This window comes from Gorilla gorilla, chromosome 10, assembly GCF_029281585.2.
Source record: "Gorilla gorilla gorilla isolate KB3781 chromosome 10, NHGRI_mGorGor1-v2.1_pri, whole genome shotgun sequence".
NCBI lineage: Eukaryota > Metazoa > Chordata > Mammalia > Primates > Hominidae > Gorilla > Gorilla gorilla.
The window spans coordinates 18,695,226-18,715,406 of NC_073234.2; the positions used below are offsets into that span (position 1 = coordinate 18,695,226).

Below are 20,181 nucleotides of genomic sequence, written 5' to 3' on the forward strand. Positions count from 1 at the left end.
TTATTTAAGCATTTAACCACCAAACTTAATCTACCTAAATACTAAACTAATATCACAAGTTTAATGTCACATGCTTTAACACTTTTCCAACACTTTAAAAAGCAGATTTTAAAATTCTATACTTTAAGGTTGTTAGTGGTTAATTTTATGTTATGTGAATTTTACCTCAACAAAAAAGCAGATAAAACCCAAATCATCCCAATGTTTGCAGTAGTTATTACCTAAAGCTATTAAAGTAGTTACTCCTTAAAGGTATTACAAGAGTATTAATCTACGTTCGTGTCCATCATCTTCTTTATATTTATTTTTAAGCCTCCATCCAAAGAAAGAAAGCAGAATTAGCCTCACAGTTGGGCTGAAATGGCTCAGTTGAAGATGTAGGTCTGAGGTACGGTTACAGATCAGGGTATGAGTTCCGGATTTGGAGCTGCCGTGCTGTTCCAGTATGGAGAGATGCTTGGAGCCTGAGCACTGGGTCTGGGAGTGGGGCCTGGATGTGCCTTCTACAGTCATTTCTCCCAGGCTGGCAATTATCAGTGTGGGTGGCTTCCTTTGGTCAAGTTTTTCCTGCCGCATTAACAAGATTCATAGAACTCTCACTGTTTTGTTTTGTTTTGTTTTTTGTTTTTAAATAACTCAGTGCATCTTTCATCCCTGAGTGTCCTTTAAATCTCATTGCCTGATATAAATACATAACTACAAGAAATTCGGGCTGGGCGTGGTGGCTCACGCCTGTAATCCCAGCACTCTGGGAGGCCAAGGCGGGTGGATCACGAGGTCAGGAGATCGAGACCATCCTGGATAACACGGTGAAACCCCGTCTCTACTAAAAATACAAAAAATTAGCAGGCCGTGGTGGCGGGCGCCTGTAGTCCCAGCTACTCGGGAGGCTGTGGCAGGAGAATGGCGTGAACCCGGGAGGTGGAGCTTGCAGTGAGCCAAGACTGCGCCACTGCACTCCAGCCTGGGCGACAGAGCGAGACTCTGTCTCAAAAGAAAAAAAAAAAAAGTACAAGAAATTCATAGCTTAATTATGAATCAAAACTTGGCTATGGTATGCACAGTGTTTGAAAAGTGGACACTTCAGAACAATTGGCTTTGGCAAAACAACAACAACAAAAAACCAGTTGACATTTTCAGGAACTCACATAACTTCTTTTAGTATAACACATATCCAGTACCATTATGGCCTCAGGCTTTTCACTACACTTTTGTTTTCTTTTTGATAATCAGATGATCACAGTTTTGCCTTTTTTTCCTTTCTTTTCTTTTTAGAGACAATGTCACTGCAGCCTTGAACACCTGGGCTCAAGGGATCCTTCCATCTCGGCTTCCCAAGTAGCTGGGACTACAGGTACGCGCCACCACACCCAGCTAATTTTTTTATTTTTTGTAGATATGGGGTCTCGTTATGTTGTCCAGGCTGGTCTTGAATTCCTGGCCTCCAGTGACTCTCCTGCCTCAGCCTCTCAAAGAGTGGGGATCACAGGCATGAGCCACCGTGCCTGGCTGGCTTTGACTTTTTTTTCTTTCTTTTTTTTTTTTTTGAGACGGAGTCTCGCTCTGTCGCCCAGGCTGGAGTGCAGTGGCGCCATCTCGGCTCACTGCAAGCTCTGCCTCCCGGGTTCACGCCATTCTCCTGCCTCAGCCTCCCGAGTAGCTGGGACTACAGGCGCCCACCACCACACCCGGCTAATTTTTTTGTACTTTTAGTAGAGATGGGGTTTCACCGTGTTAGCCAGGCTGGGTCTCGATCTCCTGACCTTGTGATCCGCCCGCCTCAGCCTCCCAAAAGTGCTGGGATTACAGGCGTGAGCCACCGCGCCCGGCCCAGCTTTGACTTTTTATGCTGCGCCCTTTTTCCTTTTAACACGACCTCAAACATTTTTGTTTTTTAACTTACATACTTCTAGCAAAGTCTGCTCAGGCCGACTCTGATTTTTCTTGCACCAAGGTATGGAATCAGCTATTCCCCAAGGAGCCCTGTTTCTCTGAGTGGCAAATGTTATCAGTTGACCGTTATGTCTGGGCGCTCATGGTGCGAATCACATTATCCGTGTGAGAACTAAAGGCAGGCGTCTGCTTCTAGTGCACTCCAGTGGGAGCTGGGAAATGAGTTCGTGCTGATGTGTCCAATTCAACTCCAACTCTAAGTCCTTTAAAAAAATACACCCTGTTATAAAAGGTTTTCATTTGTTTCTCCCCTTTTAAACTTCCAGCTTATTCTTCTTTTATAAAAACAACTATATATATATATATTTTTTCTACCTCCTTCCGCCCATATATGTATTCCAATTAAAACATTAATGAACTTTTTAATGTCATAAATGGATGTATACCTACTTAGATCCCAGACACCCTGGCAAGGGCTTCAAATGTGCCATCTTCACTTTTATACTCCTTGTGTGTCTTATCAACCATCATCCTCTGGTCATTTTATTGACAGTCACACAATTTCATTTCACCCAACTCTATTGAATTCATGAGACTTTGATTTCAATTTCAAACCATCGGCGTGGGTTCCTGCTGTCCAGGAGCAATCGTGCCTTCTGACTCTTCCCTGCGTTTGGTACTGGAGATCGGGGATGTCATTTTCTCATTGTTTCTCCCTGTTATCTTCAGGGCTCCTCTCAGACGGTCTCTGCGACCTGCTCTTCAGGGAGCTTCTGGAGGAAATATAATTAAAATGCATCTAACAAAGTTAACCTTTTTAACAATTTTTTTTTCTTTTTTTTTTTTGAGACAGTCTTGCTCTGTCACCCAGGCTGGAGTGCAATGGCGCGATCTCGGCTCACCGCAACCTTCGCCTCCCAGGTTCAAGCAATTCTCCTGCCTCAGCCTCCCGAATAGCTGGGATTACAGGCTCCTGCCACCATGGCTGGCTGATTTTTTTGTATTTTTAGTAGAGGTGGGGTTTCACCATGTTGGCCAGGCTGGTCTCGAAATCCTGACCTCAGGTGATCCACCTGTCTCGGCCTCCCAAAGTGCTGGGATTACAGACGTGAGCCACCACGCTCAGCCACACATGGGTTTTTATAAATAAGCAGATTTCTTTTTCACAGTGCATGCAATGGAGAAAAGCAGATAACTCTATCTCCATCAGCTTGTCCCCAAAGTCCAAGCCCCTCTCCTTGTCACCCAGCACACCCTCATCTCAAGTGCTCAGCCTTTCTTGTCCTGACCCAGCTCCTACCTTCCCCACATCCCACTTCCTCCACCATGCTGCCCTGACGTAACCAGCAAACGTCCTATATCCTCGCCCCTTCTGAAGAGGACACACCCTAAGAGGCCACCATGATCCCTGGCTCCTGGTGCTCACACCTCTGTGTAATGCCCTCTCCTTGAGTACATGTGCACCTGTCACTTGCTTCTAATGAACAGAATATGCAGCGGGGTTGGATGTCACACTGTGATGGAGTGATATTATATGAGACTGTCTTGCTAACAGACTTGTTCTGGAGACTTTTTGCTGGCTCAATGAAATGAGCAGCACATTGGAAAGGCTCACGTGGCTAAGAGCTGAGGGCAGCTTCCAGCAGACAGCCAGTGAGGAATCAGGAAACGAATTCTGCTGCATCCCGAGTGAGCTGGAAGCAGATTCTTCTAGTGGAGCTTCCAGATGGCACTGTGGCCAACACCCTGACTATAGCCTCCTGCGATCCTGAGCAGACAGCCCAGCTAAGCCATGCTGAGACTGACTCACAGACCCTGTGAGATACTAAGTTTGTGTTGTTTTAAGCCTCTGAATCTGTAGTAATTTGTTCTGCAGCCATAGATAAATAAAATCATACCCCAGCACACGCTGTGTCTTCCGTAGCCCTCCTACAGTGGTGGTTGTCATTTTCTCCGTGCCACAGCTTAAAAGCTGGGCAGTAAGGTCATTCATTGTCTTCCTTGCTTTCCATTTCCCTTAGGCTTTTTCTAAGTCTCAACCATACAGCTATGCCACCCTCTTCCCTTCCTGAAAGCCTCTGTCATCCAACGACCTCCAGGTCCCTCCTTCTTCAAAGATCTCTGCATCAGTCTCACCACTTCCTCCTCACCTGTGTGCTCCTGTCATCCTAGGTCAATTCACCCCTGGTTTGGGTGAAATTGTCAACAGTCCAACTGGGCTCTCAGCTTCTTGACTCCCTCTTCCCTAAAGATCACCTCTACTGTCACTAAGCCACCTACTTCCACAGTCACAGTTTGGGCTTTGGCACTATTGGAAGTTGAGACTTTCCACTTCCAAATCACTGATTATTCACTCTCCTCTTCTCTGACTGCTGCTCCTTTCCCCATGGCTGGCCTGTGCGGGTACCCCCACTGCACCTGTTCACCATCATCAGCACCTCTGATCTGTGGCTGTCTCTACTTATCCCCATACCATCAGCTGTCTCTCTCCCTTCCTTCCTCCTTTATCATGCTTAGAGTCCATGTCTCTAACAATGTTGGTCAAGCCCTAATCTTGATCCTTTGTCATTTTTTTATCCTATCTGGCAAAATCCCAACTGTGTATGGACCCAACTACCTATTACTGTGCCTGCTCTCAGGCAGCCTCTGGGAAGGTCACACAACAGGGCATATTGGTTCTACATAAATTCATGATTACTACATCCAGAGGTACCCTCACTACACCTGGGAAACCCCAATAAGTGTCTGATTAACTTACTTTCCCACAGCGATTATTTCAAACCCCTGTCGATCTCCCCAAGCCCCTGGCCCTTCCTTCAAACCTCCACTTGCAGATGGCCTTGTCTCTTTCTTTTTTTACTTTGAGACAAGGTCTTGCTCTGTGGCCTAGCCTGGAGTGCAGTGGTGTGATCTCAGCTCACTGCAACCTCTGCCTCCCAGACTCAAGTGTTCCTTACATCTTGGCCTCCCAGATAGCTAGGACCACAGGCAAGCACCACCACACACAGCAAATTTTAAAATTTTGTGTAGAGACAAGGTCTCACTATATTGACCAGGCTGGTCTCAAACTCCTGGGCTCAAGCAATCCTCCCTCTTCAGCCTCCCAAAGTGCTGGGATTATAGGTGTGAACCAATGCACCTGGCTTTGTCTCTTCCTTTCTCTTTCTTTCTTTCACTTTTACAGGGAAATAGAAGCCACCAAATAAAAATTCCCATCTCGAACCTATAAATCCACCTGTATTTGCTCTCATCCTATACTTCTTTTCCCTCTGAAATAGCTTTTGCCATATTATGACTGTAGAGAAATCTGGCATGGCTGATTCCATCTTGCTGCTGGCCTCACAGGCTGGCTGTCTTTGCTCATTCCTGGGCATGGGCCAAGCTAACTTTGTGAGAAATTTAGTTCATAATTTAAATGATAATAGCCCCCAAACTAAATTGCCCTTGTAACACTAATGAAAGGCTATTGCATTAGGAGGATGAGAGGGGTCTGAATTCTACTAAGGTGTGGGCATAGTGAAACGCTTCCTAGTCATTATTGCAGACGTCACAAGATGTGGAATTTCCCCAATTACTCCTGTAAATAACATAACTATTGTAGAATCTGATTGTCCTTTCGAGATGTCTTTTCTGGTTTTTGCATTTCTGATGATCAGTGGCTCCGCCTGGACTTGCCAACCAGTCCTGTCCCCACCGCTCCCCCCAAGGAACCAACTCAGCACAAGAGAACAGCTTTGATTTCTTATGATTTCATCTCTGACCCAACCAATCAGCACTCCCCAATCCCTGTCCCCCTACCCAGCAAACATTCCTTGAGAAACCCTTGTCTCTCAATTTTCAGGGAGGCTGATTTGAGTAACAAAACTCTGTCCCCCTACCCACCAAACCATCCTTGAGAAACCCTTGTCTCTGAATTTTCAGGGAGGCTGACTGAGTAATAAAACTCTGGTCTCCTGTTAAGACAGCTCTGTATTAATTAAATTCTTTCAAAGCCAGGCATGGTAATCCCAGCACTTTGGGAGGCTGAGGCAGGTGGATCACCTGAGGTCAGGAGTTCAAGACCAGCCTGGCCAACATGGTGAAACCCTGTCTCTACTAAAAGTACAAAAATTAGCTGGGTGTGGTGGCACGTGCCTGTAATTCCAGCTACTTGGGAGGCTGAGGCAGGAGAATTGCTTTAACCCGGGAGGCAGAGGCTGCAGAGAGCCAAGACTGCACCACTGCACTCCAGCCTAGGTGACAGAGCGAGACTCCATCTAAAAAAAAAAAAAGAAAAAAAAATTCTCTATTGCAATTCCCCTGTCTTGATAAATTTGTTCTATCTGGGCAGTGGGCAAAATAAACCTGTTAAGTGGTTATACCTCCTGTTGCGATGCAAGTGCTGTCATATTTTCTGCCTTAGCCAAATCCCTACCCTTACACTGTGAATTCTATGAACCCATTTGTGGACCTCCCCAAAAGCTTCTAAGTATATATTTTTTGTCTCCTTTCTTTTTTCTTCTCCTTCTGAAATTCCAATTATCCATACATTAGACATTTTCATATTGTTCCACAGGTCTCTGAGGCTCTGTTGTCTCTTTTTCTTTCCAATGTTCCATTGATCTCTCTTCCAGTTCATTTGCTCTTTCCACTGAGATGGTGGAATGGTCATTAAGCACATCCAGTTAATTCTTTGTTTTTGTTTTGAGATGGGGTCTTGCTATGTTGCCCAGGCTGGTCTCAAACTTGTAGGCTCATGTGATCCCCCCACCTCAGCTTCCTGAGTAACTGGGATTACACTGCACTGAACACAGCCAGTGAATTTTTTATTCTATATATTTTTGTTCTACAATTTCCATTTTGTTCTTTTTAATATTTTGTATTTTTTGGCTGTGGCTTCCTATCTGTTCATTCATTATGTGTGTGTTTTTCTTTATATTCTTCAGCATAATGATAGTAGTTGCCTTAATATCCTTGTCTGATAATTCCAACATCCAAGTTACCTTGAGATTGGCTTCTGTTGTTTGTTTTTCCCTTGAGAATGGGTCATGTTTTCCTGGTTCTTTGTATGCTTAGTAATTTTGGATCATATCCTGAGTATTTTGAAGGTTATGTTGAGGAGACTCTAGATTCTGTTTAATTCCTCAGAAAAAGGCTAATCTTTTTCCTTTAGCAGGCAATTCACTAATCTTTTTTCTTTAGCAGGCAATTTATTGCAAACCAAGTTTGCAATAAAACCAGTTGCAAACTTGGTTTTATCCTCAGTGGGCAGGAGCTCGGGTCTCAGTTTAGTTTGTTTGTTTGTTTGTTTGTTTGTTTGTTTGTTTGTTTTTGAGATGGAGTTTCACTCTTGTTGCCCAGGCTGGAGTGCAATGGTGCGATCTTGGCTCACTGCAACCTCTGCCTCCTGGGTTCAAGCGATTCTTCTGCCTCAGCCTCCTAAGTAGCTGGGATTAGAGGCATGCACCACCATGCCTGGCTAATTTTGTATTTTTAATAGAGATGGGGTTTCTCCATGTTGGTCAGGCTGGTCTTGAACTTCCAACCTCAGGTGATCCTCCCGCCTTGGCCTCCCAAAGTGCTGGCATTACAGGCGTGAGCCACTGCACCCGGCCTCGGTTTAGTTTTTTTATCTTTAGCTAGGCTGCCTGCAGGTTTCCCTGTGCATGTGAGGTTCAGCAGGAATCAGAGACTTAGGCAGAGTTTATATACAGAATTCTGGGTTTCTCTCTCTGGCTTTCCCCTTTCCAAGACTCACCCCTCACTCTTCAATAACTTTGATTACTCTGGGCTCCACTCTCGGGTTCCTCTCACTGGAAAGCCAGTGGGCTTCTATTGGAATTTTAGCTGCAAACCAAAAATAAAATTCTAAGCACCCCCAACCAACCGAAGGCCCCCTGCCACCTCAGCTGAGGGCATTCCAAAGTAAACTTGAAAAACTAGTTTGGGCAGTGATAAGAATAGGTGTTAGGACATGTCTCATTATACCCTCCTGCCTTTGGGATTCAGGCACAACTGACCAGCATCAACATCAAAACAGAGATCTTAAGACTGACAAAAAGACTCTGTGCAATAAGACACCAAATTCCAATCTGACTCTAGTATAGCATCACATGACATAGCAGTCTCTGAAATAAATTATAGTATTTTCCCCCAAAATGTATTTCTTTGACATATTTAAAAATGGTCCTGCAAAGCTGTCTCTTGTGGAGGAAATCTACCTTCTGTAGAGAATTCCCCTTTTTTTCCAGGTCTTTTCCTGACCCAGGAGAGAATTAACTCCAAGTTTGGTGCCTTTTTAGATCTGATGAGAGACATTTCCCATCTATTCTCTCTGATGCAATAAGAAACTTGCCAGCCTGAACAATATGGTGAAACCCCATCTCTACAAAAAACCCCAAAATTAGCAGGGTGTGGTGGCACACGACTGTAGTCCTAGCTACTTGGGAGGCTGAGGTGAGAGGATTGCTTGAGCCCAGGAGGCAGAAGTTGTAGTGAGAGAAGATCATATGACCGCATTCCAGAGTGGGTGACAGAACAAGATTCTGTCTCAGGAAAAAAAAAAAAAGCCAGGCACAGTGGGTCATGTCTGTAATCCCAGCACTTTGGGAGGCCAAGGCGAGTGGATTGCTTGAGCCTAGGAGTTTAAGACCAGCCTGGGCAACATGGCGATACTCTGTCTCTACAAAAAAAACCCAAAAAATTAGTTGGGTATGGTGGTGTGTATCTGTAGCCCCAGCTGCCCGGGAGGCTGAGGTGGGAGGATCACCTGAGCCTGGGAGGTTGAGGCTGCAGTGAGCCATGATTGCACCACTGCACTCCAGCCTGAGTGACAGAGTGAGACCCTGTCTGAAAAAAAAAAAAAAAAGAACCTTCATCCTCACAACCCCTTAAGCCAGACACTCCCTTCTATTGATTCCAGTTCTTTAGATAATAACTCAATCAATTGCCAATCAGAAAGTCTTTGAATCCTTTTAATGCACCTATGACCTGTAAGCTCCCCTCCCTGTCTTCAAGTTGTCCCACCTTTCCAGACCAAACCAATGTGTACTTCACATGTATTGACTGATGTCTCATTGGTTTTTTCTTTTTTTGAGATGGAGTCTCGCTCTGTTGCCCAGGCTGGAGTACAGTGGCGTGATCTTGGCTCACGGCGATCTCTGCCTCCTGGGTTCAAGTGATTCTCCTGCTTCAGCCTCCTGAGTAGCTGGGACTACAGGTGTGTGCCACCATGCCCGGCTAATTTTTTTGTATTTTTAGTAGAGATGGGGTTTCACCGTGTTAGCCAGGATGGTCTCGATCTCCTGACCTCATGATCCACCTGCCTCGGCCTCCCAAAGTGCTGGGATTACAGGCATGAGCCACTGTGCCCAGCTGGACTGATGTCTTATTGTTATGGGTAGTTAGGCATGAGTGAGGAAGGAGGGGGCTCCCCCACCCACTAGGAATGTCAGATGATGACTTGGCAATGATCACATTGCCTCTCTAAGAGTGATAAATGGCAGCTGGCACCAGAGAGAGGCCATTTCCTGATGGTCCACACCTGTTGCACTAAAGTGTTAACTGAATGCAGGCGCCAGGGAGAAGCAGCTTCCTGGGCAGGTGCATCAACAGACAAAATGGCAGAGTATGACTTTCCGGGGGCAGTCCACTGGAAAATCAAAGAAAGCCTCGGAGGGGTGAGTGTACAACTTCCTAAACACACTGTGTGTGCTCACTTCCCAAGGGTAAGGGGGACAGCACACATAAGGGCAGCCCACCCTAAGGGAAGAATCATGGGACAGGGGCCAGCCTATAAAGTCCTAGGATCAAGGTTAAACACTGCACTTGACCTCGGTGCCTGCTTGGGTTTCTTCCAAGTGCACTCTCCTTTCCTTTCTTTCGTGTTCTAAAGCCTTTTAAATAAACTTCCACTCCTGCTCTGAAACTTGCCTCAGTCTCTTTTTCTGCCTTATGCCCCTCAGTCGAATTGTTTCTTCTGAGGAAGCAAGAACTGAGATTGCTGCAGACCCGTACGGATTCGCTGCTGGTAACTGGGATACCTTCCACCGGTAACATTATGCCTCCCTGAAAGGTGTGAAACCAAACTGTAACCCAGCCACCTTGGGCATGTGTTCTTAGGACCTCTTGAGACTGTACCTTGGGGCTTGGCCACTCATATTTGGCTCAGAATAAACCTCTTCAAATATTTTACAGAGTTTGACTCTTTTCGTTGGCATAGCCATCCTATGCTGTGCTGTGACCGTGGCCAACACAAGGAAAATCCACAAAATCATGGACCCATTTCATGCCAGGTGCTTCCTGAACATATTGATTCCCCTCCAAAACCTACCTGCTTGGGTTTACTCTCCAGAGCCCTTAGGTAGGTAGGTTTTCTGTTTGTTTATATATTTTGTCCAGAATGTATAGATTTTATCTGTGGGGGATTGGTCAGCTAGGCACTGATTTCTCCATATCAGAAATAGGACTCTGCCCATGAGTTTTAAGTGGGCTCAATTCTCCCATAAAACTCCCCAACCCTCCCTTGATTTCCAATCTCCTTCAGCAATCTGCCCTATGTGTCTTCCCATCCACAGCCAATTTTCTTGAAAGAATCATTTTACCATCTTTATTCCTCAGTCCCTACTCCCTTCTCAGCCCCTCCAACACAGGTCTCTGCCTCATCATAACAAACAAATGGCTTTTGCCAAGTTCCCCAGTGACCTTCAACTTAACTAAATCTGATGGACACTTATTAGCTCTAATCTTCCTTGAATTCAGCATCTTTCCCTTTACATCTAGTCCTCTTCCACTGTTTCTTATCTCAGTTATTTACTCCACCAACCATCCTCTTAGACTGGCCAGAATATAATGAGTCCTTTTTTTTTTTAAACACGGTTTTGCTCTGTTGCAAAGGCTGGAGTGCAGTGGCATGATCACAGCTCACTACAGCCTTGAACTCCTAGGCTCCAGTGATCCTCCCATCTCCATCTCCCAAGTAGCTGGGACCACAGGTGCACACCACCATGAATGGCTAATTTTTGTATTTTTTGTGGAGATGGGGGTTTTGTTATGTTGCCTAAGCTGGTCTCAAACTTCTGGCCTCAAACTTCTGGCCTCAAGCCATCCTCCCATTTCGGGTTCCCAAAGTGCTAGGATTACAGATATGAACCATTGCACCTGGCCAATGTGTCTTTCTTTACACCTTCCTTTCTCTTATTCCTTATGTTCATTGCTGATGTAAATTTCACGTTTTTTTTTTTTTTTTTTTTTTTGAGACAGAGTCTCGCTCTTTCGCCCAAGCTGGAGTGCAGTGGCACAATCTCGGCTCACTGCAAGCTCCGCCTCCCGGGTTCACGCCATTCTCCTGCCTCAGCCTCCCGAGTAGCTGGGACTACAGGCACCCGCCACCACGCCTGGCTAATTTTTTGTATTTTTAGTAGAGATGGGGTTTCACCGTTTTAGCCAGGATGGTCTCTATCTCCTGACCTCGTGATACGCCCACCTCGGCCTCCCAAAGTGCTGGGATTACAGGCGTGAGCCACCGTGCCCGGCCCTCAAAGTGCAAATCTAATCACGTCACTCTCTTATTTAAAACACTTCACTGATGACTTACTTATATACATGCCAACATCTTTTACCTGGCCTGCCATAGGCTGAGGCTTATCTAATTCTTTGTCTTTAGCTCACACTATGATCCCCACAACTTCTGCTGCAGACATATTAACATTTTCTGTGCGCTGGGAAGTTTGTGTTTGGGTTCAATGCTTTTAATAGGTCAGACCTTTTATAGGTGGTTTTGGTCTGTAGGGCAGAATTTAAAGTGATTTTAAACCGTGGAATTGCCCTTGATAAACACATAGGAATACTGTAAGTTCAGTAAGAAAGCTGATACAAATGTAGCTGATATGGCTATTACTATTACATTTATTGATTCCAACCAACCATGCAAATTCCTCAGTTGTTACCCACCTGTTCAGATAGATGGTGTACATGTCCACGTGTGAGCACGTGTGCACACTCACACGCACACACAGAAGCACTTGAAGATAGTTCCCATGTGTTTCTGAATACTGTACATCACGTTGTCGAATGCCAACAGCTTTAGCTATACCTGAAGACCTTTTGCAGGGGCATTCTGCTTTTCTTGGCCTCTGTATTTACTGCCTGATTTTACAATGTTGTCTGTGCATTTCTGTCTTTACAGAGTACATGCTGACCATCAGCAATCCCAGACGTAGAATCTGCTCTTCTTCACACCACGACCTTGTAAAACCTAGGTGGCTCCAGACACCCTCCTACTCCAGAAGTGCATGCTTTCTGTAGGCAGTGACCCATCTCAGGTCACACACACACACACACACACACACACACGCACACACCCACCCACAGAATTACCGGCACTCATTACGCTCAATGCTTCGGATCAATCTTTCTGTTTTTTACTCTTGGGAACTTGGATCCAGCCCACTCTCACCCCCACAAGACATCTGAGGATAGCCTGGAGTCTGAAGGCCCCGATTTGAAAAACACACAGTCTGGTATGGTCCCTGATGCCTGTTTTTGTAAATATAGTTTTATTGGAACACAGTCATGCTCATTTATTTATGTATTTTTTATGACCGCTCTCCTGCTTCAGTGGCAGAGCTGAGTAGTTGGGACAGAGACTGTATACCCTACAAAACTGAAAATATTTACTATCCGGCTCTTTACAGACAAAGTCTGCTGGCCTCTTCTAATCTATGTTTTCCAATAGTCTTAGCAACAATCAGTAACAAAGTAGAGTTGCCAAGATTTAGCAGTTAAAAACACAGAATATTCAGTTAAATTTGAATTTCAGATAAACAACAAATACTTTAAAAAAAAAAAAGAATAAGCATGTGTCAACAATCACATGGCAGCCCTATGTAACAAAGACTTACACAAGACCCCTGTGGTCCTCTCAATCCTGCCACCTGCCTCACTTTAAGCCTTGGAGGAGAAAGAAGGTGAAGAAAGGAGGGGCCCTTGGGATGATGTGCACCCGTCAGAAGAGGGCATTTGGGATGGAAGCAGAAGAACAGTCTTTGGTCACTCTTCCCTGCCTCACCTTGACGACTGTGGGAGCTCTAGTGTTTGAGGTCCTCTTGGTGCCTGGTAGGTGTCCGTGACGAGTAACCACCCTACAAATTGCACAAGTGAGTGTGGTCAAGGAGGTGAAGTAGGGAAGGAACTGTTTTCTCACTCTGGCATGTGCTTCTTTAAAACAGCAGCTCCACTGTGCACTTCACTGATGGTTTATAAGTTTTCCCCTTGTCTAGTTTCTTGCCCTGTTTTTTAAAAAAAATTATCATTTTTTTCTCTTTTTCTTAAAAAAAAAAGCTACAAAAAGTGGAAACAAGGGCTCACTATGTTGCCCAGGCTGGTCTCAAACTCCTGAGCTCAAGTGATCTCCCGCCTGGGCCTCCCAAAATGCTGGGATTACAGGTGTGAGCCACTGTGCCCAGGCAATGCCCTGATTTTTATTTTTTCTTTAAAAGTAATTTATTTGATTCTGATTACAAAATACAGCTGAGGAGCACGGGCAATGCCTGTAGCCCCTTGGTGGCACATCTTCCCAGTCTGTGCTTCTATAAATACCCTTCGTACTACAGCAAGCTCATGCTGTCCCCAAGCGCTTGCGCATTCTAACAGCTGCAGAGTTGTATGACCAGGTGGAAAGTTAAACAGCCGCTCCGCTCACAAGGTAGGGCCCCTCTAATTAGTCTTCTGGCTCCCTTTTGCTAATAGTAACTGGTTGCTCTTCCTGTTGGTCATAGATAAATTACACCTGCATAATTCTCCAAGTGCTTTCAAGTAACCTCAGAAGGCAGTGACTAAGACCCTTTCCTTGCTCCCAGCTTCCTGTGTCCCAGGCTGCCTGCGGCACCCGGACTGCTGCTGCCCCCGGGTCCCGCACATTCCAGGGTGATGATGGAGGAAGGGCAGGCCAGGCCAAGCATGAGGAATGAACGGTCTTTATTGGGCTCAGACCAGGGTCTGTGGGTCTTGAGGACCCCTGTGTATTTGTCAATTTTCTTCTCCACGTTCTTTTCGGCCTGTTTCCGTAGCCTCATGAGCTGTTTCTTCTTCCGGTAGTGGATCTTGGCCTTCTCCTTCCTCTTCTCCTCCAGGGTGGCTGTCACTGCCTGGTACCGCCCGCCGGAAGATGCGCTGGGGGCCCGGAAGTGGTAGGGGCCTCCGGAAGGGTTGGTGTTCATCCGCTTGTGGAGGAAGGCCAGGTGCTTCAACATGCAACATGTTTCTGTAGAAATTGCCAGAAATGTTGATGCCCTCGCAGCGTACGACCACCACCTTCTGGCCCAGCAGTACCTGCTTAGCCACGATGGCCGCCAGGCGGCCCAGGAGATGGCCTCGACCATCGAGCACCAGGACCCGCACCTCCGCCGTCTTCCGCGGTCGCCTGGGAAAGCATTTTTTTTTCTTTATTTTTTTTTTGTGAGACGGAGTCTTGCTCTGTTGCCTAGGCTGGAGTGCAGTGTTGCGATCTCTGCTCACTGCAACCTCCGCCTCCCAGGTTCAAGTAAGTCTCCTGCCTCAGCCTCCGAGTAGCTGGGATTACAGGCGTTTGCCACTACGCCTGGCTAACTTTTTTTTGTATTTTTAGTAGAGACACGGTTTCACCATGTTGGTCAGGCTAGTCTCAAACTCCTGACCTCAGGTGAGCCACCCGCCTCGGCCTCCAAAGTGCTGGGATTACAGGCGTGAGCCACCACGCCAGGCCCAGGCGATTTTTATAGATGTGGAAACTACTATTCTGTACTGGTAGACATGAGAGTGGAACTCTTTTTTTTTAGACGAAGTCTCGTCCTGTTGCCCAGGCTGGAGTGCAGTGGCACGATCTTGGCTCACTGCAACCTCCGCCTCCCAGGTTCAAGTGATTCTCCTGTCTCAGCCTCCCGAGTAGCTGGGATTACAGGCCCGGCTAATTTTTGTATTTTTAGTGGAGACGGGGTTTCACCATGTTGGCCAGGCTGGTCTCAAACTCCTAACCTCAGGGGATTCACCCACCTCAGCCTCCCGAAGTGCTGGGATTATAGGCGTAAGCCACTGCGCCTGGCCGAGAGTGGAACTCTTCATACATTCTACCTCTCACTCTACCCTCAGGTCATCTCCATGTCAGAGGGGTGGTGGAAGTCCCTTCAGGCGGAAGATTCCTCCGAAGTAACTTTGTGCATTACAGTCTGGATGGAGCAGTAGTTAACTGTGCAGGCCCTCCAGCCAGACAACCTGGGGTTATATCCTAGCTTAGTCATTTGCTGGTGAAATGACCTTGGAGAAATTACTTAACCTGTCTCAACCTCAGTTTCCTCATCTGTAAAAATGTCGGGATGGTGATGCTACTACCTACCTCATGGTGTTGTTGTGAGGATCAGTGGGTTAGAACATGTAAAGTACTTAGAACTGTGCCTGGCACATAAACACTTAGTACATGTTAGCTGTCAGCTGCTTTGCAAGTCACTTGAAACCTGTGGCCGAATGTGTAGTGTTGGCGGAACCCCGCTCCGGCAGCGTGCACTTTCGCCACTAGGTGTCGCAATTCAGCAGGGACAGTCCTGAAGCTTGACTTGGGGTGGTTGGCTGGGACTTTAATTTTAGCCTATTGTCATTTTTGATTTGATTTGGTGATTTCAAGGGGATAAACTGACACGCTATCTTTTGAAGTCCCTGGGGATCCAGAAATTCCAGCAGAGTTGCTGACATCCAGGCCTGGAAGGAGCTGTTTGGAGTCCTGCCTTTGTTCACAGTTAAAATGGCATATAATTTATCATCCACACCAGGATATTTCGAGAGTGAAAGGGGACTTAGGAACTATGCCAGGACAAGAAGAGTAAGTAGGATGTGCCCCCGAAACCTGGATACAGTCACCCTACCTATATCTAACCTGATATATGGTACTCCTCAGCATTTTTCAGAATCTCCTCCAGAAGGGAAATGCAATGACATTTCCTCAGAAGCCTGGTATGATAAGCAGTGACTTCATGCGTTTGTAAGTCCCTTCCCCAAGAGGGTGGTGCCTCATTGTCAGGTTTACTTGCGTTTAGTCCTCAGTGGACACTATCAGTGTGTCTGCTTCACAGACCACTAGTCACCTTTGTTTCCTTTATGCTGAATAATCCCATCTCCTCTACAGCTTTTCTTCAGAGCTTCCTTCCAGCTGTCAGCCCCTCAGAGGCACTGAGGCATTCATCTCTGAATGTGGTGAAGGACAGTGAGCAGTGAAGCCATTTTCTGGGCTATTGCTGAGGGATTTCTTCTAAGATTTCATCTATCTCTAAGACTTCAGAATTCCATTATTTCAGATTTGCTCTAATTAATTAATTAATTTGAGACAGAGTCTCACTATGTCACCCAGGCTGGAGAGCAGTGGTATAATCATGGTTCACTGCAGCCTTGACCTCCCGGGCTCAAGCAATCCTCTCACCTCAGCCTCCCGTACAGGCATGTGCCACCACGCCCATGCACACCTGGCTAATTTTTGTATTTTTAGTAGAGATGGGGTTTTGCCATATTGGCCAGGCTGGTCTCGAACTCCTGGGCTCGAGTGATCCACCTGCCTTGGCCTCCCAAAGTGCGGGGATGACAGGTGTGAGCCACTGTGCTCCGCCTATCTTTTTTTAAAGGGCAGGAGGACTTTGGGAGGCCAAGGTGGGAGGATTGCTTGAGGCCAGGAGTTCAAAACTAGCTTGAGCAACATAGTGAGGCCGCTGTCTCTACAAAACAAAACGAAAACGAAAACAAAAACAAAACAAACAAAAACCCCAATTAGCTGGGTATGGTGGCATGCACATGTGGTCCCAGCTACTTAGGAGTCTGAGGTAGGAGGATCCTTGAGTCCAGGAGTTGGAGGCTGCAGTGAGCCATGATGGCACCACTGCCCTTCAGCCTGGGTGGCAGAAAAGTCCCTGTCTCAAAAACAACAAAACAAAACAAAAACCAAAAAGGGCAGGAGGAAGCTAGCATTTGTAGAGCAGTCACCACACATCACATGTTGTGCTTTTGCTCCATGATCTTGGTCAGCCCATCAACCCTGTGGAATTGGCTTTTTTTTTTTTTTTTTTTGAGACAGTCTCGCTCTGTCGACCAGGCTGGAGTGCAGTGGCATGATCTTGGCTCACTGCAACCTCCGTCTCCCAGGCTCAAGCAATTCTCCTGCCTCAGCCCTCCGAGTAGCTGGGATTACAGGCCTGTGCCACCACACCCGGCTAATTTTTGTATTTTTAGTGGAGATGGGGTTTCACCATGTTGGCCAGGCTGGTCTCAAACTCCTGATCTCAGGTAATCCACCCGCCTCGGCCTCCCTAAGTACTGGGATTACAGGTGTGAGCCACCATGCCCATCCCCATAATTGGTATTCTTATGCGCCATTCCACAGGTGAGAAAACAGGCCTGAAGAGGTCCCAGCCCATAAAAGCAGAGCCAGGATTCAGACAGGTGTGTCTGGCTCTCAAGCCCTGCAGCTACTCCCTCACCAGGCTGCGTCCAATGGTCTGCCAGTGAGTTGGCTTGCTGGCAGACAATCCTAGTATATCTCTTTCCCTGTCTGAGACCCAGTTTCCTTTTCTGGGTACATGTACCCAACTCTGCCGCAGTGACTGGAGAGATTGGGGCTGGTGGGGGTTCCTTGGGAAGACTTTGTTAGGGGCATTGAACAGGGCTTTGGATGAAGCAAAATGTGGAAGGAGAATATTTTCCTTGTGGGGAAAGGGAGATCAGAAGGAAATGGGTTATGGGTTTAGTCTGATAGACAAAAACAAGATTGCATGTGTGTGACGGAAAGGGGCCCAGAAGATGAGTGGAAACTTCCAGTCTAATTAGCAGAAAGCAAAAGTGACCCTAGTGATTATAGCCAGGTTTTAAAAACTTGTCCCCAGTCAAGCTTAGTGCAATGGTAGGGCACATGGGAAGCACAGCATACAGTTTCTTTAAAATTTTGAAAATTTTCATTTTTAAAGACAGGGTCTCCCTCTGCTGCCCAGGCTGGAGTACAGTGGCATGATCCTAGTTGACTGCAGCCTCCAACGCCTGAGCCTCAGCCTCCGGAGCAGCTGGGACTACAGGGGTGTGCCACCACACCCGGTTAATTAAAACATTTTTTTTTTTTTGAGATGGGGTTTCCCTATGTTGCCCAGGCTGTTCTTGCATTCCTGAGTTCCTGAGCTCAAGCAATCCTTCCACCTGGGCCCCCCAAACTCCTGGGATTACACGCGTGAGCCACCGCACCTGGCCTAGAAGACATTTTTGATGACAGTAATGATGAGAAGAGATGGCGTTTTAGTGCTCTTTGGAAACAAGTTTAGGCCTTCTAGCTTTAAGAATCCGGGCCTATAATCCCAGCACTTTGGGAGGCAGAGGCAGGAGGACGGCTTGAGCCCGGGAGTTTGAGACCAGCTTGGGCCCAGGGAGACCACCGTCTGTACAAAAAAAATCAAAAACTTAGCCGGACGTGGTGGTGCGCGCCTACAGTCCCAACTACTCTGGAGGCTGAGGCGGGATCACTTGAGCCCAGGAAGTCGAGGCTGCAGTGAGCCGTGATCCCACCACTGCACTCCTGCCTGGGCAACAGAGTGAGTCCTTGTCTCAAGAAAAAACAAAACAAAACAAAACAACAAAAAACACATAAAATCCAGGCCTGAAAAAGCGCCCGGGCCAGACATGCCTAGCTGGAGTTTCTCCTGCCTTAGCGCACCCCTCCCGCACACAGTGCCCCGTAGTCGCCCTTGGAGGCCGCCAGCTCCTGGGGAGGCATGGCCCTTTCTGCAGGAGGTGTCTCAGGCAGGCTCCAACACACACCCGCGCTGTCAGTATCTCACACAGTCCGCCCGAAACACCAGGGAAGGGGTTCGTAGGTGTGGGGGTGGGGTGGGGTGGCGAGGCCAGGCAGCCTGGCGCGAGGGAGAGAGCCGAGGCCTGGGCCAGGACGGCCCTTGGGTGCCGTGTGGGCGCAGAACCCAGGAGAGCGCACTGCCAGGCCTGGACCTCCCCGCCCCTACCCCGGGAAGAGGCCCGTTCGCCGCAGGGGGAAGGCGTGATCATAGCACCTCGGAGGAGCGGCCGGTCCGGGCATGCGGGCGGCGGGGCGGGGAGGGAGGCTTCCGGAACCCCGAGAGAGCACCCGTGCCTCGCGGGCCCCGTGCCCCGTCCGCGGGCTCCCCTTCCTTTAACGCAGGGGACCCAGCCCGGGGCAGTGCCGGGCACTGGCGCTGGCGCCCCCCTCAGCCCTGCGCTCCTTCTCTGCCCCGCCCCTCCCCGCTCCGCCCCCCGGGCGGCCCAGCCCCGCAGGCTCGCCATTCCCGGGCAGGCCCCGCCCCCTGTTTCCGCTGGCGGCGGCGGCGGCGGTGCCGGAGCGCGAGCAGAGCGGAGACCCCCAAGTCCTGCGGGCGCGGTGAGTGCGGCCCGGGCGGCGGGCGGCGAGGCGGGTCTCGAGAGCGTGCGGAGTTGCGCCGCCTTGGGCCGGCGCCGGGCGGGCTGGGCACCCCCAGGCCGAGACCCGAGAAGGGGGAGCGGCCGGGGGCGCCCACGGGAGGCGGTGTGGGCAGGGCGGCGGTGGGACGAGAGGACGAGGAACAGAGTAGGCGCCGTGCGGGAAGCGGGCCGGGAAGGGGAGGATGGGTGCGGGGCCCGGGCACCGAGCGAAGTGGGGTCCTCCAGGGGATGGCTCCGAGGAAGACCGTTTCAGAAAGGGAGTACCCCGGGGCCGGCAAGGGTTTCCGACTGTGTGACCCAGTGCACCGCTTGGGACAGTCCATACAAGGACCCCAGAGAGGGCCAGGGGGCCTTCGGGCAGGGCTGGGATATGGCCTGCAGCCCCCCGGCACCCGCGACCGCCCCCTGGGCCACTGCTGGAAGATCAGCACTCCGAGTGACAGGACTCTGGCACACCCCGAAGTTGGAGATCTAGCCCATCTGTGCATTCAAGTTTGGGACTTCAAAAAACTTTCTTGTGGTTTTAAAAAAAAGATCCGAACAAGAAACCGGCTTGTTGTTGTAAGAGCAATATTTGTACTTGTACATCTTGGAACTGGAGTCTTGGATCTCCTCCCTCTTTGAAAAATATACGAGTCACGTCTTCATCTTCCCCCAAATGCCTGTATTGTCTGGGGAAGCTTGGGCTAGTATGGGATCCCCTGAGCTACCTTTTCCTCGCATCACCAAAACGGGGGGTAAGAAGGCAGGGGCTTACCTGCCTTACCTGGTAACTCTTAGTTCAGAGACCCAGTCTCTCATTATGTGCGCGTGCCCTTCTGACCTGCAGCTGTCCTTTTCCCTGGGGTGATTCAGGTATTTCCT

At 48.2% G+C, this 20,181-nt stretch overlaps 1 protein-coding gene, 1 long non-coding RNA gene and 1 pseudogene across 3 annotated transcripts in view; 2 read left to right on the plus strand and 1 right to left on the minus strand.

The window, feature by feature from the left end:
- Positions 1-945: 945 nt before the first annotated feature.
- Positions 946-3,798, plus strand: LOC134756605 (uncharacterized). Its single transcript, XR_010129476.1, has 2 exons — positions 946-1,354; positions 2,747-3,798. It is a non-coding gene; the product is annotated as an uncharacterized lncRNA (long non-coding RNA).
- Positions 3,799-13,202: 9,404 nt separating this feature from the next.
- On the minus strand, positions 13,203-15,246 carry LOC101136197 (large ribosomal subunit protein uL13-like; annotated as a pseudogene).
- Positions 15,247-19,180: 3,934 nt separating this feature from the next.
- Positions 19,181-20,181, plus strand: part of TSPAN9 (tetraspanin 9) — a 206,737-nt gene continuing 205,736 nt past the window's right edge. Inside the window, exon 1 of one of the 2 annotated variants that reach the window (XM_055359219.2) lies at positions 19,181-19,276. The gene's annotated coding sequence lies outside the window, so the exon portion shown is untranslated. The remainder of the gene's footprint in view (positions 19,277-20,181) is intronic. The other variant, XM_055359218.2, reaches the window with a different exon arrangement.